The sequence below is a fragment of the Passer domesticus genome, chromosome 2 (genome assembly GCF_036417665.1).
Source record: "Passer domesticus isolate bPasDom1 chromosome 2, bPasDom1.hap1, whole genome shotgun sequence".
NCBI classification, from domain to species: Eukaryota; Metazoa; Chordata; class Aves; order Passeriformes; family Passeridae; genus Passer; species Passer domesticus.
In genome coordinates this window covers 91710266-91731714 of record NC_087475.1, presented here as the reverse complement: position 1 = coordinate 91731714, position 21449 = coordinate 91710266, and positions in this window count along the sequence as shown.

Below are 21449 nucleotides of genomic sequence, written 5' to 3'. Positions count from 1 at the left end.
TTGATTTGTTTTGATTCTGTTTAGCCCAGTTTTTGGTGTGTTTGGATTAGCTTTGGTGGGCTTGATCATGTTTTGTCAGGTTTTTTCGAATGTATTGATCACCTCTGTCTGTTTTTCTATTTTGGCGGGTTTGAAAATATTTTTGGATGAGTTTTGGCGGGTTTGAAAATATTTTGGCTCTTTGCGCAGAGATGACGGTGCCGGTTGCGGTGCGCTCCGGGGCGGTCCTTCTGCGGAAAGACGCCTGGCAGCGGCACTTGGGACAGCTCCGCGTCTCCGTATTCTGCGTTTCTTGCCTTCTGCATCTCAGCAAAATGCTTTCCCACTAGGTCTAGCAAGGAGAAACTGTGGCAGCTGAGTAGATGTAGCCCGGCCCGCCCTTTGAAGTTGACAAGTTCTTGGCATCTCAGAGCCTCAAGGGAAGAGCAAGGTTCTCTATGGTAGGCTGGGGCAGAACTAGCAGCAAGCAGAGCAAAGTTGTCCAAGAATAGCTTCCATTGGAATGCTAATGGCAATTGAAGAGGCAGGCCAGTGGCAAGCCACTAGCTTCTAGCAGTTTGAAAGTTGCAGACACAGTGCAGGTGTTGTGCGGCTTCCTTCTTGGCCTCCTAGAAGGTGCCGCGCTCTCATTCTCTTGCGTGCCAATATGTTGCCGTGTTCCTCTTATTGTTTGGTTTGTTTTGATTTGTTTTGATGATGTTTTGGCAGGTTTTCGGAATGTTTTGGTGGTGTTTCAGAATGTTTTGTTTACTCTTGTGTTGTTTTGATTGTCTTGGCAGGTTGTGGAACATTTGGATTCCTTTTGGCGGGTTTTAAAATCTTTTGGCGGGTGTTTGGAATGTTTTGGTTTGCTTTCATTTGTTTTGATTATGTTTTGGCAAGTTATTGAAAGTTTCGATCACTTCTGACTGGTTTTCTAGTATTTTGGCATCTTTTCAGAATGTTTTGATCAGGTTTGGCAGGTTCTAAACTATTTTGTCAGGTTTTAGGAATGTTTTGGTTGGTTTTGATTTGTTTTTATGATGTTTTGGCGGGTTTTCGGAATGTCTTGGTTGGGTTTTAGAATGTTTTGTATTCTCTTGAGTTGTTTTTATTGTGTTGGCAGGTTTTGGAATGTTTGGATTCTTTTTGGCAGGTTTTAAAATCTTTTGGCGGGTATTTGGAATGTTTTGGCGGGTATTCGGAAGGTTTTGTTTAGTTTTGACGGGTTTTGAAATATTTTGGCGGGTTTTTAGAAGGTTTGGATTTGTTTTGATTTGTTTTGATTCTGTTTAGCCCAGTTTTTGGTGTGTTTGGATTAGCTTTGGTGGGCTTGATCATGTTTTGTCAGGTTTTTTCGACTGTATTGATCACCTCTGTCTGGTTTTCTATTTTGGCGGGTTTGAAAATATTTTTGGATTAGTTTTGGCGGGTTTTAAAATATTTTGGCTCTTTGCGCAGAGATGACGGTGCCGGTTGCCGGGCGCTCCGGGGCGCTCCTTCTGCGGAAAGACGCCTGGCAGCGGCACTTGGGACAGCTCCGCATCTCCGTATTCTGCGTTTCTTGCCTTCTGCATCTCAGCAAAATGCTTTCCCACTAGGTCTAGCAAGGAGAAACTGTGGCAGCTGAGTAGATGTAGCCCGGCCCGCCCTTTGAAGTTGACAAGTTCTTGGCATCTCAGAGCCTCAAGGCAAGAGCAAGGTTCTCTATGGTAGGCTGGGGCAGAACTAGCAGCAAGCAGAGCAAAGTTGTCCAAGAATAGCTTCCATTGGAATGCTAATGGCAATTGAAGAGGCAGGCCAGTGGCAAGCCACTAGCTTCTAGCAGTTTGAAAGTTGCAGACACAGTGCAGGTGTTGTGCGGCTTCCTTCTTGGCCTCCTAGAAGGTGCCGCACTCTCCGTCTCTTGCTTGCCAATATGTTGCCGTGTTCCTCTTATTTTTTGGTTGGTTTTGATTTGTTTTTATGATGTTTTGGCGGGTTTTCGGAATGTCTTGGTTGGGTTTTAGAATGTTTTGTATTCTCTTGAGTTGTTTTTATTGTGTTGGCAGGTTTTGGAATGTTTGGATTCTTTTTGGCAGGTTTTAAAATCTTTTGGCGGGTATTTGGAATGTTTTGGCGGGTATTCGGAAGGTTTTGTTTAGTTTTGACGGGTTTTGAAATATTTTGGCGGGTTTTTAGAAGGTTTGGATTTGTTTTGATTTGTTTTGATTCTGTTTAGCCCAGTTTTTGGTGTGTTTGGATTAGCTTTGGTGGGCTTGATCATGTTTTGTCAGGTTTTTTCGACTGTATTGATCACCTCTGTCTGGTTTTCTATTTTGGCGGGTTTGAAAATATTTTTGGATTAGTTTTGGCGGGTTTTAAAATATTTTGGCTCTTTGCGCAGAGATGACGGTGCCGGTTGCCGGGCGCTCCGGGGCGCTCCTTCTGCGGAAAGACGCCTGGCAGCGGCACTTGGGACAGCTCCGCATCTCCGTATTCTGCGTTTCTTGCCTTCTGCATCTCAGCAAAATGCTTTCCCACTAGGTCTAGCAAGGAGAAACTGTGGCAGCTGAGTAGATGTAGCCCGGCCCGCCCTTTGAAGTTGACAAGTTCTTGGCATCTCAGAGCCTCAAGGCAAGAGCAAGGTTCTCTATGGTAGGCTGGGGCAGAACTAGCAGCAAGCAGAGCAAAGTTGTCCAAGAATAGCTTCCATTGGAATGCTAATGGCAATTGAAGAGGCAGGCCAGTGGCAAGCCACTAGCTTCTAGCAGTTTGAAAGTTGCAGACACAGTGCAGGTGTTGTGCGGCTTCCTTCTTGGCCTCCTAGAAGGTGCCGCACTCTCCGTCTCTTGCTTGCCAATATGTTGCCGTGTTCCTCTTATTTTTTGGTTGGTTTTGATTTGTTTTTATGATGTTTTGGCGGGTTTTCGGAATGTTTTGGTGGTGTTTCGGAATGTTTTGGTGGTGTTTCAGAATGTTTTGTTTTCTCTTGTGTTGTTTTGATTGTCTTGGCAGGTTGTGGAACATTTGGATTCCTTTTGGCGGGTTTTAAAATATTTTGGTTGGTATTTGGAATGTTTTGGTTTGCTTTCATTTGTTTTGATTATGTTTTGGCAAGCTATTGAAAGTTTCGATCACTTCTGACTGGTTTTCTTGTATTTTGGCATCTTTTCAGAATGTTTTGATCAGGTTTGGCAGGTTCTAAACTATTTTGTCGGGTTTTTGGAATGTTTTGGTTGGTTTTGATTTCTTTTTATGATGTTTTGGCCAGATTTCGGAATATTTTGGCTGGTTTTTGGAATGTTTTGGTTGGTTTTGATTTGTTTTTATGATGTTTTGGCGGGTTTTCAGAATGTCTTGTTTGGGTTTTAGAATGTTTTGTATTCTCTTGAGTTGTTTTTATTGTGTTGGCAGGTTTTGGAATGTTTGGATACTTTTTGGCGGGTTTTAAAATCTTTTGGCGGGTATTTGGAATGTTTTGGCGGGTATTCGGAATGTTTTGATTAGTTTTGACGGGTTTTGAAATATTTTGGCGGGTTTTTAGAAGGTTTGGATTTGTTTTGATTTGTTTTGATTCTGTTTAGCCCAGTTTTTGGTGTGTTTGGATTAGCTTTGGTGGGCTTGATCATGTTTTGTCAGGTTTTTTCGAATGTATTGATCACCTCTGTCTGTTTTTCTATTTTGGCGGGTTTGAAAATATTTTTGGATGAGTTTTGGCGGGTTTGAAAATATTTTGGCTCTTTGCGCAGAGATGACGGTGCCGGTTGCGGGGCGCTCCGGGGCGCTCCTTCTGCGGAAAGACGCCTGGCAGCGGCACTTGGGACAGCTCCGCATCTCCGTATTCTGCGTTTCTTGCCTTCTGCATCTCAGCAAAATGCTTTCCCACTAGGTCTAGCAAGGAGAAACTGTGGCAGCTGAGTAGATGTAGCCCGGCCCGCCCTTTGAAGTTGACAAGTTCTTGGCATCTCAGAGCCTCAAGGGAAGAGCAAGGTTCTCTATGGTAGGCTGGGGCAGAACTAGCAGCAAGCAGAGCAAAGTTGTCCAAGAATAGCTTCCATTGGAATGCTAATGGCAATTGAAGAGGCAGGCCAGTGGCAAGCCACTAGCTTCTAGCAGTTTGAAAGTTGCAGACACAGTGCAGGTGTTGTGCGGCTTCCTTCTTGGCCTCCTAGAAGGTGTCACGTTCTCCGTCTCTTGCTTGCCAATATGTTGCCGTGTTCCTCTTATTTTTTGGTTGGTTTTGAATTGTTTTTATGATGTTTTGGCGGGTTTTCGGAATGTTTTGGTGGTGTTTCAGAATGTTTTGTTTACTCTTGTGTTGTTTTGATTGTCTTGGCAGGTTGTGGAACATTTGGATTCCTTTTGGCGGGTTTTAAAATCTTTTGGCGGGTGTTTGGAATGTTTTGGTTTGCTTTCATTTGTTTTGATTATGTTTTGGCAAGTTATTGAAAGTTTCGATCACTTCTGACTGGTTTTCTAGTATTTTGGCATCTTTTCAGAATGTTTTGATCAGGTTTGGCAGGTTCTAAACTATTTTGTCAGGTTTTAGGAATGTTTTGGTTGGTTTTGATTTGTTTTTATGATGTTTTGGCGGGTTTTCGGAATGTCTTGGTTGGGTTTTAGAATGTTTTGTATTCTCTTGAGTTGTTTTTATTGTGTTGGCAGGTTTTGGAATGTTTGGATTCTTTTTGGCGGGTTTTAAAATCTTTTGGCGGGTATTTGGAATGTTTTGGCGGGTATTCGGAAGGTTTTGATTAGTTTTGACGGGTTTTGAAATATTTTGGCGGGTTTTTAGAAGGTTTGGATTGGTTTTGATTTGTTTTGATTCTGTTTAGCCCAGTTTTTGGTGTGTTTGGATTAGCTTTGGTGGGCTTGATCATGTTTTGTCAGGTTTTTTCGAATGTATTGATCACCTCTGTCTGGTTTTCTATTTTGGCGGGTTTGAAAATATTTTTGGATGAGTTTTGGCGGGTTTGAAAATATTTTGGCTCTTTGCGCAGAGATGACGGTGCCGGTTGCGGGGCGCTCCGGGGCGCACCTTCTGCGGAAAGACGCCTGGCAGCGGCACTTGGGACAGCTCCGCATCTCCGTATTCTGCGTTTCTTGCCTTCTGCATCTCAGCAAAATGCTTTCCCACTAGGTCTAGCAAGGAGAAACTGTGGCAGCTGAGTAGATGTAGCCCGGCCCGCCCTTTGAAGTTGACAAGTTCTTGGCATCTCAGAGCCTCAAGGGAAGAGCAAGGTTATCTATGGTAGGCTGGGGCAGAACTAGCAGCAAGCAGAGCAAAGTTGTCCAAGAATAGCTTCCATTGGAATGCTAATGGCAATTGAAGAGGCAGGCCAGTGGCAAGCCACTAGCTTCTAGCAGTTTGAAAGTTGCAGACACAGTGCAGGTGTTGTGCGGCTTCCTTCTTGGCCTCCTAGAAGGTGTCACCTTCTCCGTCTCTTGCTTGCCAATATGTTGCCGTGTTCCTCTTATTTTTTGGTTGGTTTTGAATTGTTTTTATGATGTTTTGGCGGGTTTTCGGAATGTTTTGGTGGTGTTTCAGAATGTTTTGTTTACTCTTGTGTTGTTTTGATTGTCTTGGCAGGTTGTGGAACATTTGGATTCCTTTTGGCGGGTTTTAAAATCTTTTGGCGGGTGTTTGGAATGTTTTGGTTTGCTTTCATTTGTTTTGATTATGTTTTGGCAAGTTATTGAAAGTTTCGATCACTTCTGACTGGTTTTCTAGTATTTTGGCATCTTTTCAGAATGTTTTGATCAGGTTTGGCAGGTTCTAAACTATTTTGTCAGGTTTTAGGAATGTTTTGGTTGGTTTTGATTTGTTTTTATGATGTTTTGGCGGGTTTTCGGAATGTCTTGGTTGGGTTTTAGAATGTTTTGTATTCTCTTGAGTTGTTTTTATTGTGTTGGCAGGTTTTGGAATGTTTGGATTCTTTTTGGCAGGTTTTAAAATCTTTTGGCGGGTATTTGGAATGTTTTGGCGGGTATTCGGAAGGTTTTGTTTAGTTTTGACGGGTTTTGAAATATTTTGGCGGGTTTTTAGAAGGTTTGGATTTGTTTTGATTTGTTTTGATTCTGTTTAGCCCAGTTTTTGGTGTGTTTGGATTAGCTTTGGTGGGCTTGATCATGTTTTGTCAGGTTTTTTCGACTGTATTGATCACCTCTGTCTGGTTTTCTATTTTGGCGGGTTTGAAAATATTTTTGGATTAGTTTTGGCGGGTTTTAAAATATTTTGGCTCTTTGGGCAGAGATGACGGTGCCGGTTGCCGGGCGCTCCGGGGCGCTCCTTCTGCGGAAAGACGCCTGGCAGCGGCACTTGGGACAGCTCCGCATCTCCGTATTCTGCGTTTCTTGCCTTCTGCATCTCAGCAAAATGCTTTCCCACTAGGTCTAGCAAGGAGAAACTGTGGCAGCTGAGTAGATGTAGCCCGGCCCGCCCTTTGAAGTTGACAAGTTCTTGGCATCTCAGAGCCTCAAGGCAAGAGCAAGGTTCTCTATGGTAGGCTGGGGCAGAACTAGCAGCAAGCAGAGCAAAGTTGTCCAAGAATAGCTTCCATTGGAATGCTAATGGCAATTGAAGAGGCAGGCCAGTGGCAAGCCACTAGCTTCTAGCAGTTTGAAAGTTGCAGACACAGTGCAGGTGTTGTGCGGCTTCCTTCTTGGCCTCCTAGAAGGTGCCGCACTCTCCGTCTCTTGCTTGCCAATATGTTGCCGTGTTCCTCTTATTTTTTGGTTGGTTTTGATTTGTTTTTATGATGTTTTGGCGGGTTTTCGGAATGTTTTGGTGGTGTTTCGGAATGTTTTGGTGGTGTTTCAGAATGTTTTGTTTTCTCTTGTGTTGTTTTGATTGTCTTGGCAGGTTGTGGAACATTTGGATTCCTTTTGGCGGGTTTTAAAATATTTTGGTGGGTATTTGGAATGTTTTGGTTTGCTTTCATTTGTTTTGATTATGTTTTGGCAAGCTATTGAAAGTTTCGATCACTTCTGACTGGTTTTCTTGTATTTTGGCATCTTTTCAGAATGTTTTGATCAGGTTTGGCAGGTTCTAAACTATTTTGTCGGGTTTTTGGAATGTTTTGGTTGGTTTTGATTTCTTTTTATGATGTTTTGGCCAGATTTCGGAATATTTTGGCTGGTTTTTGGAATGTTTTGGTTGGTTTTGATTTGTTTTTATGATGTTTTGGCGGGTTTTCAGAATGTCTTGTTTGGGTTTTAGAATGTTTTGTATTCTCTTGAGTTGTTTTTATTGTGTTGGCAGGTTTTGGAATGTTTGGATACTTTTTGGCGGGTTTTAAAATCTTTTGGCGGGTATTTGGAATGTTTTGGCGGGTATTCGGAATGTTTTGATTAGTTTTGACGGGTTTTGAAATATTTTGGCGGGTTTTTAGAAGGTTTGGATTTGTTTTGATTTGTTTTGATTCTGTTTAGCCCAGTTTTTGGTGTGTTTGGATTAGCTTTGGTGGGCTTGATCATGTTTTGTCAGGTTTTTTCGAATGTATTGATCACTTCTGTCTGGTTTTCTATTTTGGCGGGTTTGAAAATATTTTTGGATTAGTTTTGGTGGGTTTTAAAATATTTTGGCTCTTTGCGCAGAGATGACGGTGCCGGTTGCGGTGCGCTCCAGGGCGCTCCTTCTGCGGAAAGACGCCTGGCAGCGGCACTTGGGACAGCTCCGCGTCTCCGTATTCTGCGTTTCTTGCCTTCTGCATCTCAGCAAAATGCTTTCCCACTAGGTCTAGCAAGGAGAAACTGTGGCAGCTGAGTAGATGTAGCCCGGCCCGCCCTTTGAAGTTGACAAGTTCTTGGCATCTCAGAGCCTCAAGGCAAGAGCAAGGCTCTCTATGGTAGGCTGGGGCAGAACTAGCAGCAAGCAGAGCAAAGTTGTCCAAGAATAGCTTCCATTGGAATGCTAATGGCAATTGAAGAGGCAAGCCAGTGGCAAGCCACTAGCTTCTAGCAGTTTGAAAGTTGCAGACACAGTGCAGGTGTTGTGCGGCTTCCTTCTTGGCCTCCTAGAAGGTGTCACGTTCTCCGTCTCTTGCTTGCCAATATGTTGCCGTGTTCCTCTTATTTTTTGGTTGGTTTTGATTTGTTTTTATGATGTTTTGGCGGGTTTTCGGAATGTTTTGGTGGTGTTTCAGAATGTTTTGTTTTCTCTTGTGTTGTTTTGATTGTCTTGGCAGGTTTTGGAATGTTTGGATTCCTTTTGGCGGGTTTTAAAATCTTTTGGCGGGTATTCGGAATGTTTTGGTTTGCTTTCATTTGTTTTGATTATGTTTTGGCAAGTTATTGAATGTTTCGATCACTTCTGACTGGTTTTCTAGTATTTTGGCATCTTTTCAGAATGTTTTGATCAGGTTTGGCAGGTTCTAAACTATTTTGTCAGGTTTTAGGAATTTTTTGGTTGGTTTTGATTTGTTTTTATGATGATTTGCCAAGTTTTTTGAATGTTTTGATCAGTTCAGGCTGGTTTTCTAATGTTTTGGCATCTTTTCAGAATGTTTTGATGAGTTTTGTGGGTCTAAATCATTTTGGCGGGTTTTTGGAATATTTTGGTTGGTTTTGATTTGTTTTTATGATGTTTTGGCGGGTTTTCGGAATGTCTTGGTTGGGTTTTAGAATGTTTTGTATTCTCTTGAGTTGTTTTTATTGTGTTGGCAGGTTTTGGAATGTTTGGATTCTTTTTGGCGGGTTTTAAAATCTTTTGGCGGGTATTTGGAATGTTTTGGCGGGTATTCGGAAGGTTTTGATTAGTTTTGACGGGTTTTGAAATATTTTGGCGGGTTTTTAGAAGGTTTGGATTTGTTTTGATTTGTTTTGATTCTGTTTAGCCCAGTTTTTGGTGTGTTTGGATTAGCTTTGGTGGGCTTGATCATGTTTTGTCAGGTTTTTTCGAATGTATTGATCACCTCTGTCTGGTTTTCTATTTTGGCGGGTTTGAAAATATTTTTGGATGAGTTTTGGCGGGTTTGAAAATATTTTGGCTCTTTGCGCAGAGATGACGGTGCCGGTTGCGGGGCGCTCCGGGGCGCACCTTCTGCGGAAAGACGCCTGGCAGCGGCACTTGGGACAGCTCCGCATCTCCGTATTCTGCGTTTCTTGCCTTCTGCATCTCAGCAAAATGCTTTCCCACTAGGTCTAGCAAGGAGAAACTGTGGCAGCTGAGTAGATGTAGCCCGGCCCGCCCTTTGAAGTTGACAAGTTCTTGGCATCTCAGAGCCTCAAGGGAAGAGCAAGGTTATCTATGGTAGGCTGGGGCAGAACTAGCAGCAAGCAGAGCAAAGTTGTCCAAGAATAGCTTCCATTGGAATGCTAATGGCAATTGAAGAGGCAGGCCAGTGGCAAGCCACTAGCTTCTAGCAGTTTGAAAGTTGCAGACACAGTGCAGGTGTTGTGCGGCTTCCTTCTTGGCCTCCTAGAAGGTGTCACGTTCTCCGTCTCTTGCTTGCCAATATGTTGCCGTGTTCCTCTTATTTTTTGGTTGGTTTTGAATTGTTTTTATGATGTTTTGGCGGGTTTTCGGAATGTTTTGGTGGTGTTTCAGAATGTTTTGTTTACTCTTGTGTTGTTTTGATTGTCTTGGCAGGTTGTGGAACATTTGGATTCCTTTTGGCGGGTTTTAAAATCTTTTGGCGGGTGTTTGGAATGTTTTGGTTTGCTTTCATTTGTTTTGATTATGTTTTGGCAAGTTATTGAAAGTTTCGATCACTTCTGACTGGTTTTCTAGTATTTTGGCATCTTTTCAGAATGTTTTGATCAGGTTTGGCAGGTTCTAAACTATTTTGTCAGGTTTTAGGAATGTTTTGGTTGGTTTTGATTTGTTTTTATGATGTTTTGGCGGGTTTTCGGAATGTCTTGGTTGGGTTTTAGAATGTTTTGTATTCTCTTGAGTTGTTTTTATTGTGTTGGCAGGTTTTGGAATGTTTGGATTCTTTTTGGCAGGTTTTAAAATCTTTTGGTGGGTATTTGGAATGTTTTGGCGGGTATTCGGAAGGTTTTGTTTAGTTTTGACGGGTTTTGAAATATTTTGGCGGGTTTTTAGAAGGTTTGGATTTGTTTTGATTTGTTTTGATTCTGTTTAGCCCAGTTTTTGGTGTGTTTGGATTAGCTTTAGTGGGCTTGATCATGTTTTGTCAGGTTTTTTCGACTGTATTGATCACCTCTGTCTGGTTTTCTATTTTGGCGGGTTTGAAAATATTTTTGGATTAGTTTTGGCGGGTTTTAAAATATTTTGGCTCTTTGCGCAGAGATGACGGTGCCGGTTGCCGGGCGCTCCGGGGCGCTCCTTCTGCGGAAAGACGCCTGGCAGCGGCACTTGGGACAGCTCCGCATCTCCGTATTCTGCGTTTCTTGCCTTCTGCATCTCAGCAAAATGCTTTCCCACTAGGTCTAGCAAGGAGAAACTGTGGCAGCTGAGTAGATGTAGCCCGGCCCGCCCTTTGAAGTTGACAAGTTCTTGGCATCTCAGAGCCTCAAGGCAAGAGCAAGGTTCTCTATGGTAGGCTGGGGCAGAACTAGCAGCAAGCAGAGCAAAGTTGTCCAAGAATAGCTTCCATTGGAATGCTAATGGCAATTGAAGAGGCAGGCCAGTGGCAAGCCACTAGCTTCTAGCAGTTTGAAAGTTGCAGACACAGTGCAGGTGTTGTGCGGCTTCCTTCTTGGCCTCCTAGAAGGTGCCGCACTCTCCGTCTCTTGCTTGCCAATATGTTGCCGTGTTCCTCTTATTTTTTGGTTGGTTTTGATTTGTTTTTATGATGTTTTGGCGGGTTTTCGGAATGTTTTGGTGGTGTTTCGGAATGTTTTGGTGGTGTTTCAGAATGTTTTGTTTTCTCTTGTGTTGTTTTGATTGTCTTGGCAGGTTGTGGAACATTTGGATTCCTTTTGGCGGGTTTTAAAATATTTTGGTGGGTATTTGGAATGTTTTGGTTTGCTTTCATTTGTTTTGATTATGTTTTGGCAAGCTATTGAAAGTTTCGATCACTTCTGACTGGTTTTCTTGTATTTTGGCATCTTTTCAGAATGTTTTGATCAGGTTTGGCGGGTTCTAAACTATTTTGTCGGGTTTTTGGAATGTTTTGGTTGGTTTTGATTTCTTTTTATGATGTTTTGGCCAGATTTCGGAATATTTTGGCTGGTTTTTGGAATGTTTTGGTTGGTTTTGATTTGTTTTTATGATGTTTTGGCGGGTTTTCAGAATGTCTTGTTTGGGTTTTAGAATGTTTTGTATTCTCTTGAGTTGTTTTTATTGTGTTGGCAGGTTTTGGAATGTTTGGATACTTTTTGGCGGGTTTTAAAATCTTTTGGCGGGTATTTGGAATGTTTTGGCGGGTATTCGGAATGTTTTGATTAGTTTTGACGGGTTTTGAAATATTTTGGCGGGTTTTTAGAAGGTTTGGATTTGTTTTGATTTGTTTTGATTCTGTTTAGCCCAGTTTTTGGTGTGTTTGGATTAGCTTTGGTGGGCTTGATCATGTTTTGTCAGGTTTTTTCGAATGTATTGATCACCTCTGTCTGGTTTTCTATTTTGGCGGGTTTGAAAATATTTTTGGATGAGTTTTGGCGGGTTTGAAAATATTTTGGCTCTTTGCGCAGAGATGACGGTGCCGGTTGCGGGGCGCTCCGGGGCGCTCCTTCTGCGGAAAGACGCCTGGCAGCGGCACTTGGGACAGCTCCGCATCTCCGTATTCTGCGTTTCTTGCCTTCTGCATCTCAGCAAAATGCTTTCCCACTAGGTCTAGCAAGGAGAAACTGTGGCAGCTGAGTAGATGTAGCCCGGCCCGCCCTTTGAAGTTGACAAGTTCTTGGCATCTCAGAGCCTCAAGGCAAGAGCAAGGTTATCTATGGTAGGCTGGGGCAGAACTAGCAGCAAGCAGAGCAAAGTTGTCCAAGAATAGCTTCCATTGGAATGCTATTGGCAATTGAAGAGGCAGGCCAGTGGCAAGCCACTAGCTTCTAGCAGTTTGAAAGTTGCAGACACAGTGCAGGTGTTGTGCGGCTTCCTTCTTGGCCTCCTAGAAGGTGTCACGTTCTCCGTCTCTTGCTTGCCAATATGTTGCCGTGTTCCTCTTATTTTTTGGTTGGTTTTGAATTGTTTTTATGATGTTTTGGCGGGTTTTCGGAATGTTTTGGTGGTGTTTCAGAATGTTTTGTTTACTCTTGTGTTGTTTTGATTGTCTTGGCAGGTTGTGGAACATTTGGATTCCTTTTGGCGGGTTTTAAAATCTTTTGGCGGGTGTTTGGAATGTTTTGGTTTGCTTTCATTTGTTTTGATTATGTTTTGGCAAGTTATTGAAAGTTTCGATCACTTCTGACTGGTTTTCTAGTATTTTGGCATCTTTTCAGAATGTTTTGATCAGGTTTGGCAGGTTCTAAACTATTTTGTCAGGTTTTAGGAATGTTTTGGTTGGTTTTGATTTGTTTTTATGATGTTTTGGCGGGTTTTCGGAATGTCTTGGTTGGGTTTTAGAATGTTTTGTATTCTCTTGAGTTGTTTTTATTGTGTTGGCAGGTTTTGGAATGTTTGGATTCTTTTTGGCAGGTTTTAAAATCTTTTGGCGGGTATTTGGAATGTTTTGGCGGGTATTCGGAAGGTTTTGATTAGTTTTGACGGGTTTTGAAATATTTTGGCGGGTTTTTAGAAGGTTTGGATTTGTTTTGATTTGTTTTGATTCTGTTTAGCCCAGTTTTTGGTGTGTTTGGATTAGCTTTGGTGGGCTTGATCATGTTTTGTCAGGTTTTTTCGAATGTATTGATCACTTCTGTCTGGTTTTCTATTTTGGCGGGTTTGAAAATATTTTTGGATTAGTTTTGGTGGGTTTTAAAATATTTTGGCTCTTTGCGCAGAGATGACGGTGCCGGTTGCGGTGCGCTCCAGGGCGCTCCTTCTGCGGAAAGACGCCTGGCAGCGGCACTTGGGACAGCTCCGCGTCTCCGTATTCTGCGTTTCTTGCCTTCTGCATCTCAGCAAAATGCTTTCCCACTAGGTCTAGCAAGGAGAAACTGTGGCAGCTGAGTAGATGTAGCCCGGCCCGCCCTTTGAAGTTGACAAGTTCTTGGCATCTCAGAGCCTCAAGGCAAGAGCAAGGTTCTCTATGGTAGGCTGGGGCAGAACTAGCAGCAAGCAGAGCAAAGTTGTCCAAGAATAGCTTCCATTGGAATGCTAATGGCAATTGAAGAGGCAAGCCAGTGGCAAGCCACTAGCTTCTAGCAGTTTGAAAGTTGCAGACACAGTGCAGGTGTTGTGCGGCTTCCTTCTTGGCCTCCTAGAAGGTGTCACGTTCTCCGTCTCTTGCTTGCCAATATGTTGCCGTGTTCCTCTTATTTTTTGGTTGGTTTTGATTTGTTTTTATGATGTTTTGGCGGGTTTTCGGAATGTTTTGGTGGTGTTTCAGAATGTTTTGTTTTCTCTTGTGTTGTTTTGATTGTCTTGGCAGGTTTTGGAATGTTTGGATTCCTTTTGGCGGGTTTTAAAATCTTTTGGCGGGTATTTGGAATGTTTTGGTTTGCTTTCATTTGTTTTGATTATGTTTTGGCAAGTTATTGAATGTTTCGATCACTTCTGACTGGTTTTCTAGTATTTTGGCATCTTTTCAGAATGTTTTGATCAGGTTTGGCAGGTTCTAAACTATTTTGTCAGGTTTTAGGAATTTTTTGGTTGGTTTTGATTTGTTTTTATGATGATTTGCCAAGTTTTTTGAATGTTTTGATCAGTTCAGGCTGGTTTTCTAATGTTTTGGCATCTTTTCAGAATGTTTTGATGAGTTTTGTGGGTCTAAATCATTTTGGCGGGTTTTTGGAATATTTTGGTTGGTTTTGATTTGTTTTTATGATGTTTTGGCGGGTTTTCGGAATGTCTTGGTTGGGTTTTAGAATGTTTTGTATTCTCTTGAGTTGTTTTTATTGTGTTGGCAGGTTTTGGAATGTTTGGATTCTTTTTGGCGGGTTTTAAAATCTTTTGGCGGGTATTTGGAATGTTTTGGCGGGTATTCGGAAGGTTTTGATTAGTTTTGACGGGTTTTGAAATATTTTGGCGGGTTTTTAGAAGGTTTGGATTTGTTTTGATTTGTTTTGATTCTGTTTAGCCCAGTTTTTGGTGTGTTTGGATTAGCTTTGGTGGGCTTGATCATGTTTTGTCAGGTTTTTTCGAATGTATTGATCACCTCTGTCTGGTTTTCTATTTTGGCGGGTTTGAAAATATTTTTGGATGAGTTTTGGCGGGTTTGAAAATATTTTGGCTCTTTGCGCAGAGATGACGGTGCCGGTTGCGGGGCGCTCCGGGGCGCACCTTCTGCGGAAAGACGCCTGGCAGCGGCACTTGGGACAGCTCCGCATCTCCGTATTCTGCGTTTCTTGCCTTCTGCATCTCAGCAAAATGCTTTCCCACTAGGTCTAGCAAGGAGAAACTGTGGCAGCTGAGTAGATGTAGCCCGGCCCGCCCTTTGAAGTTGACAAGTTCTTGGCATCTCAGAGCCTCAAGGGAAGAGCAAGGTTATCTATGGTAGGCTGGGGCAGAACTAGCAGCAAGCAGAGCAAAGTTGTCCAAGAATAGCTTCCATTGGAATGCTAATGGCAATTGAAGAGGCAGGCCAGTGGCAAGCCACTAGCTTCTAGCAGTTTGAAAGTTGCAGACACAGTGCAGGTGTTGTGCGGCTTCCTTCTTGGCCTCCTAGAAGGTGTCACGTTCTCCGTCTCTTGCTTGCCAATATGTTGCCGTGTTCCTCTTATTTTTTGGTTGGTTTTGAATTGTTTTTATGATGTTTTGGCGGGTTTTCGGAATGTTTTGGTGGTGTTTCAGAATGTTTTGTTTACTCTTGTGTTGTTTTGATTGTCTTGGCAGGTTGTGGAACATTTGGATTCCTTTTGGCGGGTTTTAAAATCTTTTGGCGGGTGTTTGGAATGTTTTGGTTTGCTTTCATTTGTTTTGATTATGTTTTGGCAAGTTATTGAAAGTTTCGATCACTTCTGACTGGTTTTCTAGTATTTTGGCATCTTTTCAGAATGTTTTGATCAGGTTTGGCAGGTTCTAAACTATTTTGTCAGGTTTTAGGAATGTTTTGGTTGGTTTTGATTTGTTTTTATGATGTTTTGGCGGGTTTTCGGAATGTCTTGGTTGGGTTTTAGAATGTTTTGTATTCTCTTGAGTTGTTTTTATTGTGTTGGCAGGTTTTGGAATGTTTGGATTCTTTTTGGCAGGTTTTAAAATCTTTTGGTGGGTATTTGGAATGTTTTGGCGGGTATTCGGAAGGTTTTGTTTAGTTTTGACGGGTTTTGAAATATTTTGGCGGGTTTTTAGAAGGTTTGGATTTGTTTTGATTTGTTTTGATTCTGTTTAGCCCAGTTTTTGGTGTGTTTGGATTAGCTTTAGTGGGCTTGATCATGTTTTGTCAGGTTTTTTCGACTGTATTGATCACCTCTGTCTGGTTTTCTATTTTGGCGGGTTTGAAAATATTTTTGGATTAGTTTTGGCGGGTTTTAAAATATTTTGGCTCTTTGCGCAGAGATGACGGTGCCGGTTGCCGGGCGCTCCGGGGCGCTCCTTCTGCGGAAAGACGCCTGGCAGCGGCACTTGGGACAGCTCCGCATCTCCGTATTCTGCGTTTCTTGCCTTCTGCATCTCAGCAAAATGCTTTCCCACTAGGTCTAGCAAGGAGAAACTGTGGCAGCTGAGTAGATGTAGCCCGGCCCGCCCTTTGAAGTTGACAAGTTCTTGGCATCTCAGAGCCTCAAGGCAAGAGCAAGGTTCTCTATGGTAGGCTGGGGCAGAACTAGCAGCAAGCAGAGCAAAGTTGTCCAAGAATAGCTTCCATTGGAATGCTAATGGCAATTGAAGAGGCAGGCCAGTGGCAAGCCACTAGCTTCTAGCAGTTTGAAAGTTGCAGACACAGTGCAGGTGTTGTGCGGCTTCCTTCTTGGCCTCCTAGAAGGTGCCGCACTCTCCGTCTCTTGCTTGCCAATATGTTGCCGTGTTCCTCTTATTTTTTGGTTGGTTTTGATTTGTTTTTATGATGTTTTGGCGGGTTTTCGGAATGTTTTGGTGGTGTTTCGGAATGTTTTGGTGGTGTTTCAGAATGTTTTGTTTTCTCTTGTGTTGTTTTGATTGTCTTGGCAGGTTGTGGAACATTTGGATTCCTTTTGGCGGGTTTTAAAATATTTTGGTGGGTATTTGGAATGTTTTGGTTTGCTTTCATTTGTTTTGATTATGTTTTGGCAAGCTATTGAAAGTTTCGATCACTTCTGACTGGTTTTCTTGTATTTTGGCATCTTTTCAGAATGTTTTGATCAGGTTTGGCGGGTTCTAAACTATTTTGTCGGGTTTTTGGAATGTTTTGGTTGGTTTTGATTTCTTTTTATGATGTTTTGGCCAGATTTCGGAATATTTTGGCTGGTTTTTGGAATGTTTTGGTTGGTTTTGATTTGTTTTTATGATGTTTTGGCGGGTTTTCAGAATGTCTTGTTTGGGTTTTAGAATGTTTTGTATTCTCTTGAGTTGTTTTTATTGTGTTGGCAGGTTTTGGAATGTTTGGATACTTTTTGGCGGGTTTTAAAATCTTTTGGCGGGTATTTGGAATGTTTTGGCGGGTATTCGGAATGTTTTGATTAGTTTTGACGGGTTTTGAAATATTTTGGCGGGTTTTTAGAAGGTTTGGATTTGTTTTGATTTGTTTTGATTCTGTTTAGCCCAGTTTTTGGTGTGTTTGGATTAGCTTTGGTGGGCTTGATCATGTTTTGTCAGGTTTTTTCGAATGTATTGATCACCTCTGTCTGTTTTTCTATTTTGGCGGGTTTGAAAATATTTTTGGATGAGTTTTGGCGGGTTTGAAAATATTTTGGCTCTTTGCGCAGAGATGACGGTGCCGGTTGCGGGGCGCTCCGGGGCGCTCCTTCTGCGGAAAGACGCCTGGCAGCGGCACTTGGGACAGCTCCGCATCTCCGTATTCTGCGTTTCTTGCCTTCTGCATCTCAGCAAAATGCTTTCCCACTAGGTCTAGCAAGGAGAAACTGTGGCAGCTGAGTAGATGTAGCCCGGCCCGCCCTTTGAAGTTGACAAGTTCTTGGCATCTCAGAGCCTCAAGGCAAGAGCAAGGTTATCTATGGTAGGCTGGGGCAGAACTAGCAGCAAGCAGAGCAAAGTTGTCCAAGAATAGCTTCCATTGGAATGCTATTGGCAATTGAAGAGGCAGGCCAGTGGCAAGCCACTAGCTTCTAGCAGTTTGAAAGTTGCAGACACAGTGCAGGTGTTGTGCGGCTTCCTTCTTGGCCTCCTAGAAGGTGTCACGTTCTCCGTCTCTTGCTTGCCAATATGTTGCCGTGTTCCTCTTATTTTTTGGTTGGTTTTGAATTGTTTTTATGATGTTTTGGCGGGTTTTCGGAATGTTTTGGTGGTGTTTCAGAATGTTTTGTTTACTCTTGTGTTGTTTTGATTGTCTTGGCAGGTTGTGGAACATTTGGATTCCTTTTGGCGGGTTTTAAAATCTTTTGGCGGGTGTTTGGAATGTTTTGGTTTGCTTTCATTTGTTTTGATTATGTTTTGGCAAGTTATTGAAAGTTTCGATCACTTCTGACTGGTTTTCTAGTATTTTGGCATCTTTTCAGAATGTTTTGATCAGGTTTGGCAGGTTCTAAACTATTTTGTCAGGTTTTAGGAATGTTTTGGTTGGTTTTGATTTGTTTTTATGATGTTTTGGCGGGTTTTCGGAATGTCTTGGTTGGGTTTTAGAATGTTTTGTATTCTCTTGAGTTGTTTTTATTGTGTTGGCAGGTTTTGGAATGTTTGGATTCTTTTTGGCAGGTTTTAAAATCTTTTGGCGGGTATTTGGAATGTTTTGGCGGGTATTCGGAAGGTTTTGATTAGTTTTGACGGGTTTTGAAATATTTTGGCGGGTTTTTAGAAGGTTTGGATTTGTTTTGATTTGTTTTGATTCTGTTTAGCCCAGTTTTTGGTGTGTTTGGATTAGCTTTGGTGGGCTTGATCATGTTTTGTCAGGTTTTTTCGAATGTATTGATCACTTCTGTCTGGTTTTCTATTTTGGCGGGTTTGAAAATATTTTTGGATTAGTTTTGGTGGGTTTTAAAATATTTTGGCTCTTTGCGCAGAGATGACGGTGCCGGTTGCGGTGCGCTCCAGGGCGCTCCTTCTGCGGAAAGACGCCTGGCAGCGGCACTTGGGACAGCTCCGCGTCTCCGTATTCTGCGTTTCTTGCCTTCTGCATCTCAGCAAAATGCTTTCCCACTAGGTCTAGCAAGGAGAAACTGTGGCAGCTGAGTAGATGTAGCCCGGCCCGCCCTTTGAAGTTGACAAGTTCTTGGCATCTCAGAGCCTCAAGGCAAGAGCAAGGTTCTCTATGGTAGGCTGGGGCAGAACTAGCAGCAAGCAGAGCAAAGTTGTCCAAGAATAGCTTCCATTGGAATGCTAATGGCAATTGAAGAGGCAAGCCAGTGGCAAGCCACTAGCTTCTAGCAGTTTGAAAGTTGCAGACACAGTGCAGGTGTTGTGCGGCTTCCTTCTTGGCCTCCTAGAAGGTGTCACGTTCTCCGTCTCTTGCTTGCCAATATGTTGCCGTGTTCCTCTTATTTTTTGGTTGGTTTTGATTTGTTTTTATGATGTTTTGGCGGGTTTTCGGAATGTTTTGGTGGTGTTTCAGAATGTTTTGTTTTCTCTTGTGTTGTTTTGATTGTCTTGGCAGGTTTTGGAATGTTTGGATTCCTTTTGGCGGGTTTTAAAATCTTTTGGCGGGTATTTGGAATGTTTTGGTTTGCTTTCATTTGTTTTGATTATGTTTTGGCAAGTTATTGAATGTTTCGATCACTTCTGACTGGTTTTCTAGTATTTTGGCATCTTTTCAGAATGTTTTGATCAGGTTTGGCAGGTTCTAAACTATTTTGTCAGGTTTTAGGAATTTTTTGGTTGGTTTTGATTTGTTTTTATGATGATTTGCCAAGTTTTTTGAATGTTTTGATCAGTTCAGGCTGGTTTTCTAATGTTTTGGCATCTTTTCAGAATGTTTTGATGAGTTTTGTGGGTCTAAATCATTTTGGCGGGTTTTTGGAATATTTTGGTTGGTTTTGATTTGTTTTTATGATGTTTTGGCGGGTTTTCGGAATGTCTTGGTTGGGTTTTAGAATGTTTTGTATTCTCTTGAGTTGTTTTTATTGTGTTGGCAGGTTTTGGAATGTTTGGATTCTTTTTGGCGGGTTTTAAAATCTTTTGGCGGGTATTTGGAATGTTTTGGCGGGTATTCGGAAGGTTTTGATTAGTTTTGACGGGTTTTGAAATATTTTGGCGGGTTTTTAGAAGGTTTGGATTTGTTTTGATTTGTTTTGATTCTGTTTAGCCCAGTTTTTGGTGTGTTTGGATTAGCTTTGGTGGGCTTGATCATGTTTTGTCAGGTTTTTTCGAATGTATTGATCACCTCTGTCTGGTTTTCTATTTTGGCGGGTTTGAAAATATTTTTGGATGAGTTTTGGCGGGTTTGAAAATATTTTGGCTCTTTGCGCAGAGATGACGGTGCCGGTTGCGGGGCGCTCCGGGGCGCACCTTCTGCGGAAAGACGCCTGGCAGCGGCACTTGGGACAGCTCCGCATCTCCGTATTCTGCGTTTCTTGCCTTCTGCATCTCAGCAAAATGCTTTCCCACTAGGTCTAGCAAGGAGAAACTGTGGCAGCTGAGTAGATGTAGCCCGGCCCGCCCTTTGAAGTTGACAAGTTCTTGGCATCTCAGAGCCTCAAGGGAAGAGCAAGGTTATCTATGGTAGGCTGGGGCAGAACTAGCAGCAAGCAGAGCAAAGTTGTCCAAGAATAGCTTCCATTGGAATGCTAATGGCAATTGAAGAGGCAGGCCAGTGGCAAGCCACTAGCTTCTAGCAGTTTGAAAGTTGCAGACACAGTGCAGGTGTTGTGCGGCTTCCTTCTTGGCCTCCTAGAAGGTGTCACGTTCTCCGTCTCTTGCTTGCCAATATGTTGCCGTGTTCCTCTTATTTTTTGGTTGGTTTTGAATTGTTTTTATGATGTTTTGGCGGGTTTTCGGAATGTTTTGGTGGTGTTTCAGAATGTTTTGTTTACTCTTGTGTTGTTTTGATTGTCTTGGCAGGTTGTGGAACATTTGGATTCCTTTTGGCGGGTTTTAAAATCTTTTGGCGGGTGTTTGGAATGTTTTGGTTTGCTTTCATTTGTTTTGATTATGTTTTGGCAAGTTATTGAAAGTTTCGATCACTTCTGACTGGTTTTCTAGTATTTTGGCATCTTTTCAGAATGTTTTGATCAGGTTTGGCAGGTTCTAAACTATTTTGTCAGGTTTTAGGAATGTTTTGGTTGGTTTTGATTTGTTTTTATGATGTTTTGGCGGGTTTTCGGAATGTCTTGGTTGGGTTTTAGAATGTTTTGTATTCTCTTGAGTTGTTTTTATTGTGTTGGCAGGTTTTGGAATGTTTGGATTCTTTTTGGCAGGTTTTAAAATCTTTTGGTGGGTATTTGGAATGTTTTGGCGGGTATTCGGAAGGTTTTGTTTAGTTTTGACGGGTTTTGAAATATTTTGGCGGGTTTTTAGAAGGTTTGGATTTGTTTTGATTTGTTTTGATTCTGTTTAGCCCAGTTTTTGGTGTGTTTGGATTAGCTTTAGTGGGCTTGATCATGTTTTGTCAGGTTTTTTCGACTGTATTGATCACCTCTGTCTGGTTTTCTATTTTGGCGGGTTTGAAAATATTTTTGGATTAGTTTTGGCGGGTTTTAAAATATTTTGGCTCTTTGCGCAGAGATGACGGTGCCGGTTGCCGGGCGCTCCGGGGCGCTCCTTCTGCGGAAAGACGCCTGGCAGCGGCACTTGGGACAGCTCCGCATCTCCGTATTCTGCGTTTCTTGCCTTCTGCATCTCAGCAAAATGCTTTCCCACTAGGTCTAGCAAGGAGAAACTGTGGCAGCTGAGTAGATGTAGCCCGGCCCGCCCTTTGAAGTTGACAAGTTCTTGGCATCTCAGAGCCTCAAGGCAAGAGCAAGGTTCTCTATGGTAGGCTGGGGCAGAACTAGCAGCAAGCAGAGCAAAGTTGTCCAAGAATAGCTTCCATTGGAATGCTAATGGCAATTGAAGAGGCAGGCCAGTGGCAAGCCACTAGCTTCTAGCAGTTTGAAAGTTGCAGACACAGTGCAGGTGTTGTGCGGCTTCCTTCTTGGCCTCCTAGAAGGTGCCGCACTCTCCGTCTCTTGCTTGCCAATATGTTGCCGTGTTCCTCTTATTTTTTGGTTGGTTTTGATTTGTTTTTATGATGTTTTGGCGGGTTTTCGGAATGTTTTGGTGGTGTTTCGGAATGTTTTGGTGGTGTTTCAGAATGTTTTGTTTTCTCTTGTGTTGTTTTGATTGTCTTGGCAGGTTGTGGAACATTTGGATTCCTTTTGGCGGGTTTTAAAATATTTTGGTGGGTATTTGGAATGTTTTGGTTTGCTTTCATTTGTTTTGATTATGTTTTGGCAAGCTATTGAAAGTTTCGATCACTTCT